This window comes from Doryrhamphus excisus, chromosome 11 (assembly GCF_030265055.1).
Source record: "Doryrhamphus excisus isolate RoL2022-K1 chromosome 11, RoL_Dexc_1.0, whole genome shotgun sequence".
Lineage (NCBI taxonomy): Eukaryota > Metazoa > Chordata > Actinopteri > Syngnathiformes > Syngnathidae > Doryrhamphus > Doryrhamphus excisus.
In genome coordinates this window covers 9,771,442-9,788,582 of record NC_080476.1, presented here as the reverse complement: position 1 = coordinate 9,788,582, position 17,141 = coordinate 9,771,442, and the positions used below count along the sequence as shown (strand labels likewise).

Here is a 17,141-nt window from a genome sequence, read left to right as displayed (position 1 = left end):
TCAATTATAGCTGTCCATAGCACTTCAACCATGATGGTTTTTGAAAAAAACAACAATAACCCGTCCCTATGACCATTACAGTAATTGCATTTTTTTATTGAAATCCTTTAAAGTGTGAGGTATTCATCTCCTGGTGTAGCAGCTGGAGAAAAATAAAGAACTCCTTCTATATATCGATATTTTTGCTCCACTCTACAAAGCCAGTAAGAAAGAAGTATGGGGACCTCAACCGTATATTTTTGCGGAGGCTAGATGTGCCACACTTTGAAAAGCATTGATTTACAGAGACAAGGGTATGTTTTAGGCTCAAGCCTACAAGAGGAAAGACAGCCTTTAAGTCATTGTTCTAGTGCCTGGGAACACATTTTCCCCAGATGTCAAGTCTTTAACCTCCAGCGAGATGAAATGTTCTCTCCGATTAGTCCACATTGGGCATATCAGATCAACAAGAGGCATCAGTTTAAAGAGTGATATAACGTTGACAAGCAGTCAGAGTCTATTCCTAAAAGCGAATCAAGGAGTAAAAACACATTCATTGTGTTATTTTAATGAAAATGACGGCATGTTCTTATAAAACTGCACCATGGAAGTACAGTAGAACCTACAGTAGAAGGTCAAACACGATCCAACACTGGTCAAATTAGGATTTGATGGGATTTTTAAACAAATATGATACTTGCTCAAATGATTATTTTGTGATGTGCGAACTGCATCCATCCCTCAAACTGACTTTGACCTTACACAGCTTCAACAACGCTTACCGGTTTAAGAGAAAGTTTGCACACATTTCAAAAATCCTATAAATATCAACAGCACAAGTGTTTTCATGAATCAAAATGTCAGTTTATGTTCGACTTAGTTTGCCGGGTCATACAGTATAGTCGTTAAATCTCAAGGGTTCTTGTTTTGCTTTTCTCTTGACATGTTTTGCTTCCTCTAGCGTTCAAACAGATGCTTTCTCAAGCAACTCTGAGGTAACAGTTATAAATGAAATGATTTACAATACCTTCGCTGCTTCTTTTTTTTTTGGTTTTATTTTATGAAGCAACCCATTCTATGATGAAACGGAAGGAATGTTCTCAGGAAGAGTTTGTGGGGAAGAAACGATGAGGCAGCTAATTTCTCCAGCAAGTTGAGACGTTCTGTCAGACAAGGTGACCCTCCTGAGATATGGCTTGGGTTTTATGGATGGAGGGATAGATGGACGGCTAGATATAAACAAAAGAATACGTGCTTCCATGCAGCACCAAAGTTAAGTAAAAGCAAACGGCGACCGACCTAGGCGGCGTGAAGGGAAATCTACATTTAAGTTCAAAGAGCTAATGAATATAAATGAAGGGATCGACAAAAATGAATCGCCTGCAGATTAAAGATCAGAGCCCTCTGTAATTGTGATTATGCATGCATTCGCCCCATCGAACAGATGAAAGATATAAATCGATGGCGAGCATCAGCACTTTCAATGTTTTAAAGGCAAAGAACCTGTCCTCCACTCCTCTCTCTCCTTGGCTACGATTTTTTTTTTTCTTGTCAAGTTGACACAAAAGCTTTGAAAAGGGAACTTGTCTTTAGCTGTATTGATTTGAAAAGCTGCAATACATTTTGTGACTGGCTGTACTTTGTGACATCTGTCAAAAATCATCCCAGTGTATTTAAAGTGACACAGACACATTTCTCCATAATTACTACAAATAGGAGCAATACTAGCAATTAACCACTACATACCTTAAAGCGGTTAGTTCACCAAACGGCTGACAGATGTAAATAATACTGCAAAAATGCTAGTCAAAGATCCTCAGTGCTCTTTGACTACATACATACATTTGCTGTGGCGCCGAGTGTCACCAATAAGGTCCCTGGTGGCGTGCAGTGGCTCAAACTGCCTCCCACCTGGCTCGTGGTGGCCTGTAACGGCGGCAAAAATTGAGTTTGGTGGCAAGAAAATGTCAAAATATTTTAAATCTTTGTGTCCATCAATGTCACAAATAATCCGCCTATTGGAATCTACTGGAATGTAATGGCTCGAGCCAAGTTGCGCCAATGATGCTAGGAGTCCACTGGGCTGGCACCAGTTGGTGCCAGTTCACGCAAAAGATTATGTGATTGCCGCATAGTGGCTCAAAAATCATCCCAGCGCCGAGCGAACATTAATTCGGCACCAACTGGCGCCGGCCCAGTGGACTCCTAGCATAACACGCATGAGTCTCACACCACTAAGGCACGCAACAGTTCAAGATTTCAAAGCGCATTCAGAGGTAGATGACATTTGGCAATCATGAACATCTTGTAATTTGGTGAAACCAAAAAGCCAATTCTTCTTTTCCCCCACAAAATACTTTTTATTATACTTTTGAAAATACTATGTTGCCTGATGAAAGATTCCCAGCTTTGTTTGCAGTCTTTCCAATTTTAGAGACTTTAAAAACTTTTGATCTACAGGTTTTACGAGTTGGATCTCAATAGAACACCAACTCATGTTCCCCCTGCTCAGCTATGAGTCTGTTAATGATTCATCATAAGAAAAAGTAAGACAGAACAACAACAAGGAGACAGCGAATTAGGACAAGACTGTACATCCTGAGAACAATACCATTGCACATATAAATCGGGCACACCAATCCTAACAGATCCTTGCCTCCTATTTCCCTTGTTTTTGTGCTCCTCATCCCGGAGTGTTCAAAGCCACAGCATGAGATGACAGTTGACTATGGTCCCTGGCTTCCATATAAACCCTCTCCGGTCTGTTTACCTTCTCCGGGGATTACAAGACACACTCACATGCAGCTCATTCTTGGCAAATCCTCCACTGTGAGGCAGAGACATCAGGAGAAGAAACATTGTTTTGTCTGTATTTCTGTCGCAGGAGGCCTTCAGTTCTACCTGTGAGGCCCCTTTCATCTGCAAGAGTGTCTTACTTGGCACGGAATTTTATTCTTATTTTTTTTTTTTAATAGGTGCCTGCTCGGTGATTGTCTTGGCAGCTACATCAAACGGGGCTGGCAAGTTTTTTGTTTTGGAGATACCAGGAAGGATTTTTCTGTTTATAAATAGTTTGATTCATGTTTGACTACCTCGTGAGTTGGGTGTGCCTGTGAGATTATAATTTCATGAACGATTGTGATTTGTCCGCATTTCTGGATATTCTCAAAAGGTGGAGTACACACTGTACAGATCACTAGCTGATCAGTAAATTGTAGATCAGGGATTTCCGGGGTGCACATTTTCCATAATTTATTCAAAAGTATATTGCTCAACACAGCAGCCAATGTTGTAGTCGCAGTAAGCAATTATAACATCCGCATACCGCAGATGAGTTTATTGTCTTTAGTACTAATGGTGCTCCATCATTTTTATTTTTTTCCCCTTGTCCTGTCCAGCCAGTGGGGAAAATAGTATTATTGATCTAGATGCCCTTAAGATAAAAGGGAAAAAGTTCAAGATACTCTTTTCCTGTTTGGAACAGGAGGGGATAGAAAAGAAGAGAGGAGAAAAATTGTTGAATTTATCATGAATTTTAAATCTTGTTGAATTTATTTAAAAACAAACATAAAAATCCTCAGCTGTTAATGACAATGTTTTTTGAGCCCCCATGCACTATTTACTTTTGAAGGCCACGTACCCGGTGACTACATCAGAGTAGACTTGAACAAAGGTTTACAGTTTGTTAATTTAATTTAATTTAATTTAATTTAATTTAATTTAATTTAATTTAATTTAATTTAATTTAATTTAATTTAATTTAATTTAATTTAATTTAATTTAATTTAATTTAATTTAATTTAATTTAATTTAATTTAAGTCTGTGAAATAAGTTTAGGAGGTAACAATATTTTTTTTCAGTAAACATAAAACATTTGGCCTCCTTAAAAGTAGAACTGCAGGGGTCACAGTGTTCTACTTAACCTTTCTGCCGTACCATACTGACTTACGTCGGTGTTGACATCCTAATGGCTCTAACATCCATGGTCGTTTCACATCCCACTGAACTTTCCTGCTCTTATACAATATAATACAATATATTTAAAAATAATGCCATACTCAATTTCACAGTTAATTGCCACCATTTGCCAAATTATAGATATTAAAAAGTGTAGGTCATGAGCTTGTAAAAGGTTTATAAGCCCTGCTGTACAGCCTCTACAGAGAATACAGATGGCGGTGATGGCGACCTTTGCTTTGCTCTGGTGCATCTCGACACAACTCTTGTTTCACACTCGTGGCCACAGTATTTAAGGTGCCATATTATTCTATTTTTTTTAACAATTTTATTGAGTCTCGGAGGTTCGACAACTGTGTACTTTAAGTGTGTTGTCCAAAATCTAGGCTGCATTCTAATAGCAGTTTGAGTTGCTTTCGTTGACTTGACCAAGGTACTTGGTACGACATTATTGCCGACGTCATCTCTAGGCTAGTCTAGTAGATTTATTTCTAAATCTATTTTTTCTGCCCTCATCTTTGTGTTTAGCACCATGTTCGGTTATTCTGTGTCATTCTGGCTACTAATACAGAATGTATTCAACCTAAAATCACCGATCACAATCATGCACATTATGGTTATTTTATTCTAACACCCTAGAGTATAGGTATAGTAGTATAGTAGAGATGTACTGACACAATCGTGGTGATACCAGTAATACTACATCTGTTATATGGATGTGAGTAGTAAAAGTACTATCCTCCTGCCATTCAATCTGTCTATACTGCTTGTTTTGTGCAGGGCCATCGGGAGCCGGAATCCGTTCCATCAAACACCGGGGACACTCTGGACAGACGGTAAATAAAAAGCATGCACTATATTTCAAAGTTGTAGTAAAGTTTTTTTGATCAGTTTGTACAACCCTGTCAAACTGCCCAAAACGATATCGATGAAGTTGTGAGGTGACACAAGTCAGCGTCCTTGTCTTTTCTATAGCATACAGGCATCGTTGTTTGTGTGTGCCTTTTCAAATTTGCATGCCTACTGGAAGAAAGCCAAAGACAAAGTGTTTTGACCACGGCCAACTATCCTCTTATGTTATTGTCTTAGTCGGTCTGATGGGAAGAACCGTAACGAGGCAAAGTTAGATGTGCCGGAGTGCCCCCAAAAAGAAGTCGTAATCTCATTTGGCCTGCAATTTATTGACTTAGCCCGACCCATCTCTTACCCAACTTTTTCCTGTTTCCATGTGTTGTGTGTATTGCTGGCAATTTACCTTAGTACACTGTTACTTTGCTCTATAGCAAAGTATCTGGCAGCTTGAGTAAGTGCTGTCTTCTAAGCTTTACTTGGCACCGATGGGAACGCTGTAATCCTGTTTGCAACTCATACACACTGTCGACGGAAGCATGGGAGGGGGGGGGGGGGGGGTCGACTGCTTGAGGTAGTGTCTGCGACAGCCAGTCAGAGAGAGCGTCACTAATTAAAAAGCATGTTGCTTCAAAATGAGTTTAAATATGAAATGTGTCTCGTCTGGTATATCGTCTGTATCCGAGCGTCCGTCACAAAGGATTAGGAGTGCGTCGGTCGATCGGCCACCGCTCCGTATCGGTGAAAAACCACAGTATCAATATCAGCCGATCCCCTTCGCTGATCAGCTCCGCCTTAACTGCCGTGTGTGGGAGTGAGAGTGATATAAGTGTTGCATCTTGCAAAACATGCCACAAAAAAACATATTTAACAACACACACATGTATGAGTCTTATTTATATAGCTTATTTTCTCTTATTATGTGTACTACATTGGGTAATACAAGTGTAAACGTGACTATAGGGGTGTTATTTTATGTCTAGAGGTCTCTAATAATGTTAGAAACCATCTTTAGTTGATTGTAGCCAGGTTTTCTATGCTCTACTTACAAAAATACTTTATTTATAAATAAGAAATTTTACTTCTTGGAAAATCAGGTATCACAGTCTGCTCCAGAATGGATTAATCTCGATAAACAAGGAATAACTATACCAGATTTTTGGCACTGACCACTACTAAATCAAGTTTGTTTTATACATTCCTTTGAGATCCAGACCACTGCACTCATTTACATGTGTACTACTTCTACATCCAAACGTTGACCTTGAAATGCTTGCCTTTACCCTTTTTATTGAAATTTTAATGAAGGGTGCCCTGGAGGCTTGCCGTGCTTCTCCAAATGCACAAAATCCCTGTTGGTCACATTCACATTGAGGGGTGAGCCTTTTATTTGAGTATGCGGTGAGCATACACTTATCTAACTATCGCAGTAATTAGTTATGGATCACATGAATTCCGGCAGCTGGGGACTTTCTTGAACTGTGATTTGAAAGTTGCACCTTGAAAGCACAAAATGAAGTGAAATATCGATAGCTTCCAGAGGCCATGTCACAGATTGCTGTCATGCTGTTGCAATATAATATGGATTTATACCTTAATTAAAGCTTTGCACAGAATATAAATGATTATCCATTTGCTGTGCACCATGGTAACAATGATTTCACCGAGCATTATTTGCTCTTGCTTAGCCCAAATAATGAGCACAGCCCAGTCTGCTATTTTAAGACGACACGCACATATTTGGTGTTGACTTTTTAGGCTTACAGTGATGATTCATCATAATTATTAAGCAGGACACGTTGGCATTCTACACAGACAAGTCATCACGCTAATAAAATTTGTACCGTACATGCTGCGCCTCAGGAGGAGCAAATTAAAAGAAAAGATTTTTTTCTGTGATTTAATTAAAATCGGCCTACTTTACAGAATCTGTTTTAAATTAATATAACTATGGGCACATTTATTGCACAGACAGATTTGCATCTCTGAGAATTACAGTCATGTGAAAAAATGTGGACATCCCATGGTGCAACTCTTATAATGCTGAACCAATTTGACATAGTATGAACCCGATGTCATTGTTTTTCTGACTTACACCACATGGTGGTGCTGTTACAACACACCAAAGTTTGACCTTGGGATTGACACAACTCAATGTGAAGTTCATGGCTGGCACTGACTCCTTTTGGAGTTTTTTTTTTTCTTTTTACCTTTCAGGTTTCAGGTCATAATTCCCTCTGGTCAAAAAACACCCACAAACTTTATCCTCCTCCAGTAAAACTTTTGCTCCTTTGTTGTATAAGTCGTCTTCTGGTGAGATTGGGTACATAATCCTCCATCTTGGCAGTCAAATTCCCTCATTTATTCAGTACTGCATTAAAAATATCATTTGACTTGTTGCTCTTCAGCTTTTCTTTGGGAGGACAGCAGTGACAAGCACCTTCCAGCTCACAATCGCTCATGTGCGTGTTGTTATAAATATGTTCCCTGGGGGAGCTGAGTGACAGGTGAACAGGAAGTGACGCCAGGAAGTTCAGAGCTGTGTTTTAGCTTTGCGTGGGTTATAGCCCGAATAGTAGCCCATGTCTTTATCATGGATTATTGTGCCCGTTGTGAGATAATTCAACACCAAAGTATGGTGTGTGTGTGTGTGTGTGTGTGTATCACTGAACATCGGTTTGTGCCTTGACATCACTTTTTAAGGGTCTGACAAGTACAAATCTGAGTAACAATGGTTGAAAAACATGGCTGCCATCAAGCTAAATTAGCAACTAATTGTCCACAAGCCATTTCACGTATCATATATTTATTATTATTCTATTATATGTAGGCCTGCATGTCGTCCAAAGCATTTGGACCACAACCCTTAGGATATTTGTGTACTGGTGCCAAGAAATAGAATGGCACTTTTGACAACTACAACTTTTACACTGTGGCAATGCAAAAAGTCTCCTAGCAAAAGTGAACAAACTGTAATGTCTTCATGTCAAAACTTGCTGGTCTATTTTCCAGGCGTCTAAACAAATAATACATCAAATATGTCCTGACGGGACAGCTGATTGTCATTGAACATACAAACAAAAACAGACTTCATTTTGAGTTTAAAGCAATAAAAAGAAAGTTACTTGTATACATCCCAGAAAGAGACAAATTGTGTTTTTTTTGGGTTTGGGTCAAATTGTGTCCTAATGTTATTCTAAGACGATGAAGCTCCCATGTGTGAGTAGTTGAGTTGTATTTTATTTAACATGCAACCAACTACCTGAGGTTTCTTCTGCAAAGAGGGACTCAACCCTGTTTCCTAGTTTAAGGATCCTTGAGAGAATGTGCTTGTTTGAACTGCAGAAACAAAGGAATCTACATTCAGGTCAATCAAATCACAATTGAAACAGCCCTTTTTTGGGCATGAAACAAATAAAACCATGAATTTACAGCTAAAGCATCATGCACACTGCATTTGTTGGCGAGTCACTGAGAATGACAAGTCGTGAGTGACAAATTCAGAGCGGTCAAATTGAGTGAGTAATTAGAAATAAGCATGAATAATGAAAAAGATGTTTAACACATGCGTATTCTCCGATGCTGCATGTACTGATGATGCAGATGACATTTGAGTCTGGTTTTAGTCAGATGATTTGAAGGAAAGCTGCACTTTTCAAAAATGTTGCCCATTCATCTACAATCCAAGCGTGACAGATGACGCATGTGTTTTCTGTTTCTGTGTTCTAGATAGTCGCCTCATGATGGCGTTTTTTCCAATATTAATGGATGTAATTGGGATTCCGCCTATAAAGCTCCCCAAAAAACAATACTTATACATCCTGAGACCTGCATGTTAACCAAACCTAGCCACATTGTTATTGTAGGAACTACTTTTCTGGCATAGTGACCTAGCTAGATAGCCACTGTATATATCACTGTGATGTGCTTCGTGTACAAAGTGTTTCCTATTGATCTAAAACCTGTAGCTCACCCTCCCTGATAAGGATATGGATCCTCATTTGTCCCAAAGTTGTCGCCGTAATCAGCTCTCACAAAGTTTGGCAAAGCAAACAAAGAACATACTCGATATATTGTTAATGAAAGTATCGTTAGTTGCTATGCGATCTGTGAAATCAAATGTATTCAGTAAAGAAGTTCCAGTCAAAATTAGTTAAAGTGACCAAAATTGGTATATTGGCTGCTCTATTGTGATTATTGGCTTTCTTACCACCGTTTTCCATCACTTGTCCAAGCATAGAAATAGCAAAATTAGCTAAAATACATATACAAAAGGCACATTCAAAGGAGCTGTGAATTATACGCAGGATTCTTCACTCTGTTAGTAATTTATAATCAAGTTCAGTAATATCCACAAACGCCAGACTTGAGAGCCGGAACAACAGGCTTTTATTGCAGGTTTGAATTATCTCACGGCAGGCACAATAATCCCTGCAGTAATTAAATGCCATGCCAAATTAAAACTACATTCAGTACTTTAGGGGTGTTATATCATGTCTGTAGAGCTCTAATAATGTTAAAACATGTATTTCGATTTTGTAAGCACATTTTTTAATGCTTTAACTATGAAAATATAAAATTTATGAATAAATAATTGTACTTTTACTTAATTCACTTATCACTCATGGGTATTGGAACCGATTAACCGCAGCGAACAAGGGATTACTGTATTAAAGAAAGATGCCTTCCTCCCCACCATAACCAGTGCTTTCATTGCAAATTTCACATTTACAATCCAAAGGCGAAACGTCACTCGAGTGCCGATATCATCGGCCTCCCGATATAAACAGTTACAAGTCTTGTTATGACACAATTTGTGCAACTTAAAGGGCTATTCTTTTGACACACACAAAGGTTAACTTTAATGTAACAACCTAAGCCAATCAATGAGACAAAACCAACATCGCGGTTTTGTTTCTCAGCTCACATGGACAGTAATTGCCCAGTGTGGTTGATATTTATTCTACCATATCATTTTATCAGGAGCCTGTAGACTCATTAGGCAAGAAAGGGGTCGTGTCGTAATCCTTGAGGGGTCATGCTGATGCACGGAAAGAACAGATGATTGCATGTAGATCGGTGTTGTTTGGAAAAGGAACGCCAATTAGGGTTACCAACTCTATGGAAAGTAGAGTGTAGTTTGTGGGAAAGTTAACTGTGAAAACCTTGTGATGTGCAAACAAGTGCATAATACAAATGGGTGCTTCACAGGTTTTTGATGTTGGGTACTTAATACCCAGTGCCAGCAGCCAATTGACTAACCAGTCGTCTTAATCACTGCTGATGCTCATGCTATTCCGACCGTACGATGCCAAGTCATTTGACATTCTCATCACTTCTCGCCACATCAGTCACGGCTATTAAGATTACAACAGATAACCACACATTCCGTGACACAACAAGTTTAAAGCCACATTAAAATATTTAATGCATGCTGGTTTTAATACCTTTTTATGATTTTTTTTTTTAATTTTTGTGCTTCTGACTCATCAGACATCCTAAAAGAAAATCTACCATTACGTCTAATTTATGTGGCTTATTCTAGCAGTTTGTCTTCCTGATTGCCTGCAAATTGAATTCTTGTTGAGTAATCCATAATTCCTCCATTTGAAAATTGGAGAGACTTGTAACAATAATTGCAGGCCAGAGCAGACGAACATTCGTCTGCTGCAGTGGAACTCAGCAGATTGCTGATTACATTGAGAATGTGTAGGGACAAAGGTTGGAATGATGCTAACAGGGCAGTGCTAATGATACTACACTACAAAGTTCAAGTGATGTTCCCATTTTATTTTGGTTTCCAATTCAGATATTCATTCATTCATTTTCTACCGCTTATCCTCACGAGGGTCGCAGGGGGTGCTGGAGCCTATCCCAGCTGTCTTGTGGCGAGAGGCGGGGTACACCCTGGACTGGTGGCCAGCCAATCACAGGGCACATATAGACAAACAACCATTCACACTCACATTCATACCTATGGACAATTTGGAATAGCATGTTTTTGGAATGTTGGAGGCAACCCGAGTACCTGGAGAAAACCCATGCATGCACTGGGAGAACATGCAAACTCCACACAGAGATGGCCGAGGGTGGAATTGAACCCGGGTCTCCTAGCTGCACGCTAACCACTCATCCGCCGTGCAGCCCGATATTCGATATACCAGTGCATATAAAGCATAGAGCCAATAAGACATACAATGGATCATATCCTATCCAAATATAAAGATGGAGTGTACAATATCTATATACTGACATCATTATATGCCGATGGCTACACATGTATACTTTTCCCCTGACGCATCTGTGAAAGGTAAACAACAGCAACCTGCAAGTCAGAATCTCTGTCATCCATAGTCTGTCAAGTACTGTCTGATGGAATGCTTGACATAACGTTGTCTAATACACTTTTCCTCCGTAACGTAATCTATCCATTCATTTGTCCACTTGTCCATATTGCCATACAATAACATACATCTACTCAAACAACACACCCTGTGGTGAATCCAGCCTGCATAAATGCTCCAATTAATGCCTCCAGTCAATTAACCAGTGAGTCTCAGTTAGTTGCTGGGTGCATGGTCTCCAAATACAAATAGCTACCGGGGTCTGTATTTAACGCCGCATCAAAGAAACTCATGCATGATACAGTTGCTTTATAATGAAGTTATCAGTACTGTTAATACTGCACCATACTGCTGTTACAACATTGGTTCTCCACCTAAATTAAGTATTTTCAAACATAGCAATGATTAAATTAACTAAAATACAAACACAAGGCATTCAGAAGATGCATTCAAAGACGCTGTGAATGATACGTATGTACTATTCTACACTGGTAACTTGGTGATAGTAATGTTACTCATGTTCAATGAAACACACAAATGCCAGAATTGATTGCCGGAACAACAGGCTTTTATTGCAGGTTGGAATTATCTCACAACAGGCTCCTTTCATAAAAACACAAGCTAACCCCAAGCTAAAACTTAACTCTGAACCTCCGACGTCACTTCCTGTCCGCCCGCCAGTCAGCCCCTGTTGGGAACACATTTATAGCAACACATAAGCATGAGTTTTATTTATGTTTTAAATGGTTTATTTACTCTTAGTAGGCCTACTATAATACAAATGTAAAGGTGATGTCATGTCTAGCTGGTTCTAATAATGTTAATGTTAATGTTAATGTTGAAAACTGTATTTAGAGGGTTATAAACAGGTTTTTATGCTCTATGAAAATATTCTTGAAACCATGTAAATAGAGATACTAAGTACTGCGGTGTAAAAGTACTTGTCATCCATGTTAACAAAACAAACCTAAGATGATGCTTCTAACAATCATCTGTAACTAATCCAATGTGGACAAACGGCCATCTTGTTTTAGCGTGGGTGCATGCGGAGAGACTGGCTGTGAAAGCGATGTGGTCATTGTGAGGGAAACAAATGATTCCTCATCGTGATTGGTTTGAAAATAAACTGTCACATCGGATTAAAGTCAGTGTTGAAGTTGTGCTTGTGGGTTTTTGCAAAAGTTGGCTACCGTTTGCATCGTTTGACTCCATGCATGACAAACGGGAAGGATGCTTGTGGTGTTGATGCGTCTGACTGCTTTGTTATACATGTCTAATCTTGATTGCTCCATTAAATATTGGACCTCATGTTGTATTTCTTATTTGTTTTGTTTTTTAGAGAAATAAGACCTGAACCTCTCTCACCCCTTTACGTGAGATCGCTGTCACCTGTAGGGGGCAGTGTTGATTCATACCTCATGTTAGTTAAAACGCTTATAGCTGCCTGATAGAAGGAGCAGAAGAAGACAATAAGAGCACATTCCCATCAAGGTATTATAGTGTGGAATGGTAAAGTATATTGGTATCACTTTATAATGAACTTTTGAATTGTGTGTAATGATTTTTTTGTGGTGCATATACGAGTAAATAGCTTCCTGCTATGAAGCGTGCCAGTCACACTGAAGCTTTCCCTTCCACTCTCCTTTTCATCTTGCTCACCCTCGTCACGGTATACCTGCCCCCCCCCCCCCCCCCCCCCCCTTTCTGCACAGTCTCTCCCGGTAGATGCGTCACACTGTGGACTTGATATAAAATCAAGCTCCTTACCAAGACATCATTTAAACAAACAGAATGTCAGCGGGATTCTTAGACTGCTTTGTCTTCCCAAGTAGGTCAATATGTGGGGGGTGTACATGGGAAATTATTTAGAGGCTAGGAATAATTCAGTCACTAACTTCAAATTTCAGGGGTGGGTGGTGGGGGGGCAGTGAAGACACTAAGTAGCTCGCTAAAGCACACTTTGAAAACAGCCCGTAAAAAGCTGCAGCTAATCTTGTGTTTTTTTTTTTTTTTTTACACCCTAAAGCAGGCTGATGTTCTGAGACGTTCTCCGGACAAGGTGTGAACTGACTTTTACTTCTGTCATGTCCATAAAAAGAAAAGTAGGGCAGAGAATCAGACCCCAATATGAACGACTCATTCTTGTGTAAATTTCTTCAAGGCCTGGGCTCATGTTCCTAAAGTCTCTATCGGTGTTTACATGATACAGTAGATACTATATCATTCAAGCCTATTAAATTAGGAACGCTGTTGCTTAATGATTATGTTATTTCAAACATCAATCAGGCTTCGGTGATACTTTAATCTCGACAGGGTGAAAGTTGCAAGCTTGTTTGTTGTTGGTGCCTGGAAATCAGATCTGACTAAAGCACTCTCACACTGTCTTGATTAAAAGGGATTAGCTGGCTTCGGAGACACACTAGCGTCACGAGTCTCCGAATGGCACTCTAGGCCCCCCCTCCCACCCCACCCCTATGTCGGTCCAGACTTCTACATCATTAACTGCAACTTGGGTATTGAGACACATTAACTCATACAATCCCAGACATTTTTCAAAAGACCGTCCTTTCAGTTCCAGACATTTTAGACGATTTTTGCGACTGATCTTACCAGGCACACAGAATATTGTGTTCTATGACTGTATAAGCGTAGAACATACCAAATGAAAGATTAGACTTCTGTCCTTCATCAGAAAAAAAGTTAATTTCTACCTTTTTTCTTGTTTTAGCAATCAGTTTAAGTTTAAGGAAAATATCAATTGTTTTTATGGCCTTAAAATTGCTCTCAAGTCTAATGCATTGGTGAGGAGTTGCATCATCCCCTCTTTTAGCTTCTGGCGCAAAAAAAAACATAAAAGATGTATAAATACGTTGTTGGGATCGGGTATTTGGGTTTATAAAAATGTCGAACTATGTCTTTGAACAATTGAATGGGTTAATAGAATGCTAGCTACTGCTAGTTCAGGACTGGGTTGCCAACTCTCATACCAACATCGTTTAAAACGCCACCGTGTTCCTGTTAATGATATACATTACCTCAAATGACGAAAGTATCGATGTTTGGATTTGGCAATAGATCTTATAGAACAAAGATCTCGTATCTCAAGTATCGATATTTGAGTATCAATCCGCACATGGCTACCATGTTCTTTGCTGGAACAACAGGCTTTTATTGCAGGTTTGAACTCAACTTTGAACCTTTGACATCACTTTATGTTGAATCACTTTCTGTTATTAGTGCAACACACATCAGCAAGAGTCTTATTTAAGTCTTAGATGGCTTATTTTCTCTGATAACATCTACTATATTGGGTAATATGCGTGTAAGGTAACTATAGGGGTGTTATTTTGTCTAGAGGGCTCTAATAATGTTTAAAAAATCTATTTAGAAAATAGTAAACAGGTTTTCTATGTGTACACTACAAACATATTAGATTTTTTAAATGAGGAATCTTACTTTGCAGAAATGTATGACAGTCGGACTCAGGAACAAATTAACCGTGATAAATGAGGGACTACTGTATAGATAGATGATTTAAAGCCATTGTCATCACTCATCAGATATGGAAACACTTTATACAGTAGCAAATAGTGTGCCCTTCACTGAATCAGAATGTGATTGATAGCTAACAAGTTTTATGCTGGTCGAGTGTGAATTTCAATGATTTATGCAGATTATGACCTTTTTGTAGTTTGAAAGGTTATTCAAATACAGCCGATCTATTCAGTGCAACAGTACAAACAAACAGAGTACCATGGCTGAAGGCTGAGCACCTACGGCTCACACACAGATTGTAAGCACCCGTCCCCATGCATCCAAATGAACATAAATCAAATTAACTTCATATACTGTATGTGCAAAGAAAATTCAGCGTGTAATGATGTCAGATTGAAAAGTTATTTTTTCGGTGCGGAGTAACTTTAAACTGGTCCCCTTTTGGAAGCCCCATGCACCGCATTTCAGGCGACCGTAATGAAGCCAATCGCTTTTAATTTAGCTTTCCGCACGTCAGCTCTGTGATTGTATAATTGGTTACATAATTAACACTTGCAGGAAAACAAACCGCCGCCGTACTTCTATCGGCGTCTTGCAGGAGGGATGCGGAGCTGAGAGTTTGCTGCTTGGGGGTCTGATTAGGTTGCTTGTAGGATCACAGGGGAGGGGGAGGAAAGTGCGTCCACAGGTTGCACTGTAGCTAACAGGTAAATTATGGCATATATTAAAAAGAGAAGAACCAAAATAGAAGGTCTGAGCATATGTAATGAAGTGCTTAGTGGGAGAATAAGGAGGAGAACAAAGCCAATACGGCTAGGTAATTGTGACGGGATAAGAGCGGAAACAAGAGGAGAGAGGGGGGAGATGATTCTAACATGTAATTGTTGTAAAATGTTAAAATTAAATGTTGCAGTTTTATAAGGTCACATTTTAATAAGCCTCCCTTGTGAAGCTTGGATTTTCAACCGTCTTTCTGTCATTTTTCTTCATCTTTATTGCTTTATTGTGGACCCACCCCAGCTTCTGTTGTTTATCTGAGCAGCCCGATGGTCCATTTTGGCAGTTACTGCACCCAAATGCAGACACAGACATTTTGGAGGTAGCGAGATAAGTGTTTATTGCAGGGAGGGTGGGAAAGAAGGGATTTTTTTTTTGTTTGCCGCCAGAGCGGCTGGCAGGCTGATGCGGCGGAGAGAGCTGGGCGACGGGCTGAAGTTGAAGAAGGGCACATAAATTGTTGCAACTTGACAGCAGGCTGCAGTAGGAAAGTGCAAAGGAGGTGAGACAAAAGGAGAGTCAATACACGAGAGAATGTGGTCAGCCGCACATCGAAAACAGTTTGACTAGTCAGGTCTTGAGACGATTAAGTGTTGATGAACTTAATCACAAGCACAAAGGTTCTGACTCTGGAAAGTCTCAGGAGCACTGTTTCCGGGGTGCTGTCCGCCATTGTAAACATTGCAAACCGTCCTGTTTTGCCAGGAAACTAGTCACCATTCTGTTTATCGATGTGTAGTTAACCATCATGGTTTTGCGATAATTTGAATATGAAACGATAATACTAACATCTCATGTTGCACTGCGGTTAATCATTAATACCAGTAATCGTTACATCCCTAGTTGTAGGAGCAAAGCGCTCACCGAAGAGGGACAAAATTGACACGGAATTCAGTTCACACGCTCAATGTGAAAAGACACATGAAAATCACGAAAGAACCTAAACCAGGGGTCTCAAAAATGCGGCCCGCGGGCCAAATGTGACCCGCAGGACACTAGTTTGAGGCCCCCGCCTTGATATGAAAGTCTAATGTTAGTGCGGCTCGTGCAAGTTTGATATGGATGCTGTATGGTATCATGTACCCAGAAAAAATTATTACGTTTGATTAATGTTCATGTTAAAGGTTAAATAACTGTTAATAGTTATCCTCCCTATCCGTGTGGAAGTGGTAAGTTTTTGGCTATTTAAATTTAAAGCAAATAACTTGAAGGCTACCATTCAGGTCGCTAGCTCTCTAGTTTGCGAGTTAGCATGTGTCTCAAGACCCTGCAGTTGCGCAATATGTTGTAAATAAAAAGAGTATAAATGTGACTATAGTCGTGTTTTGTCATGTCTACAGGGCTCTAATAATGCTTTGTTAATTTTAATCTGAAAACATTAATTTGTCTACCCACCAACTATATGTGGTTTCTTAAGTTTTTATTATTTGCCGTTTTATTATTATTATTATATTTATTTATTACTGATTGATTGATTTTCTTTATTCTTGATTTGTTTATTTATTTTTCATCTTATTTTGTGCAGAAAAAAAAAATTAAGATATTTGAGAACAGTGGAATGTTTTATCAGAGCTTTTATTGTAGAAAATCGTAACCAAAGCACTGAATAAGTTTGTATATTTTTCTGTTTTTAATAAATGCGTTTTTTTTTTTGTTTTTTTTGGAAAACCTGATGCGGCCCAGCCTTGCCCAGACCCTAGCTCCAGTGGCCCCCAGGTAAATTGAGTTTGAGACCCCTG

At 39.3% G+C, this 17,141-nt stretch overlaps 1 long non-coding RNA gene across 2 annotated transcripts in view; it reads left to right on the top strand.

Moving 5' to 3' along the window:
* LOC131137859 (uncharacterized) overlaps positions 1-17,141 on the top strand; it is a 116,395-nt gene that overhangs the window by 18,196 nt on the left and 81,058 nt on the right. For both annotated transcript variants that reach the window (XR_009131991.1, XR_009131990.1), the window contains exon 2: positions 4,718-4,773. This is a non-coding gene — a long non-coding RNA (uncharacterized LOC131137859). The remainder of the gene's footprint in view (positions 1-4,717; positions 4,774-17,141) is intronic.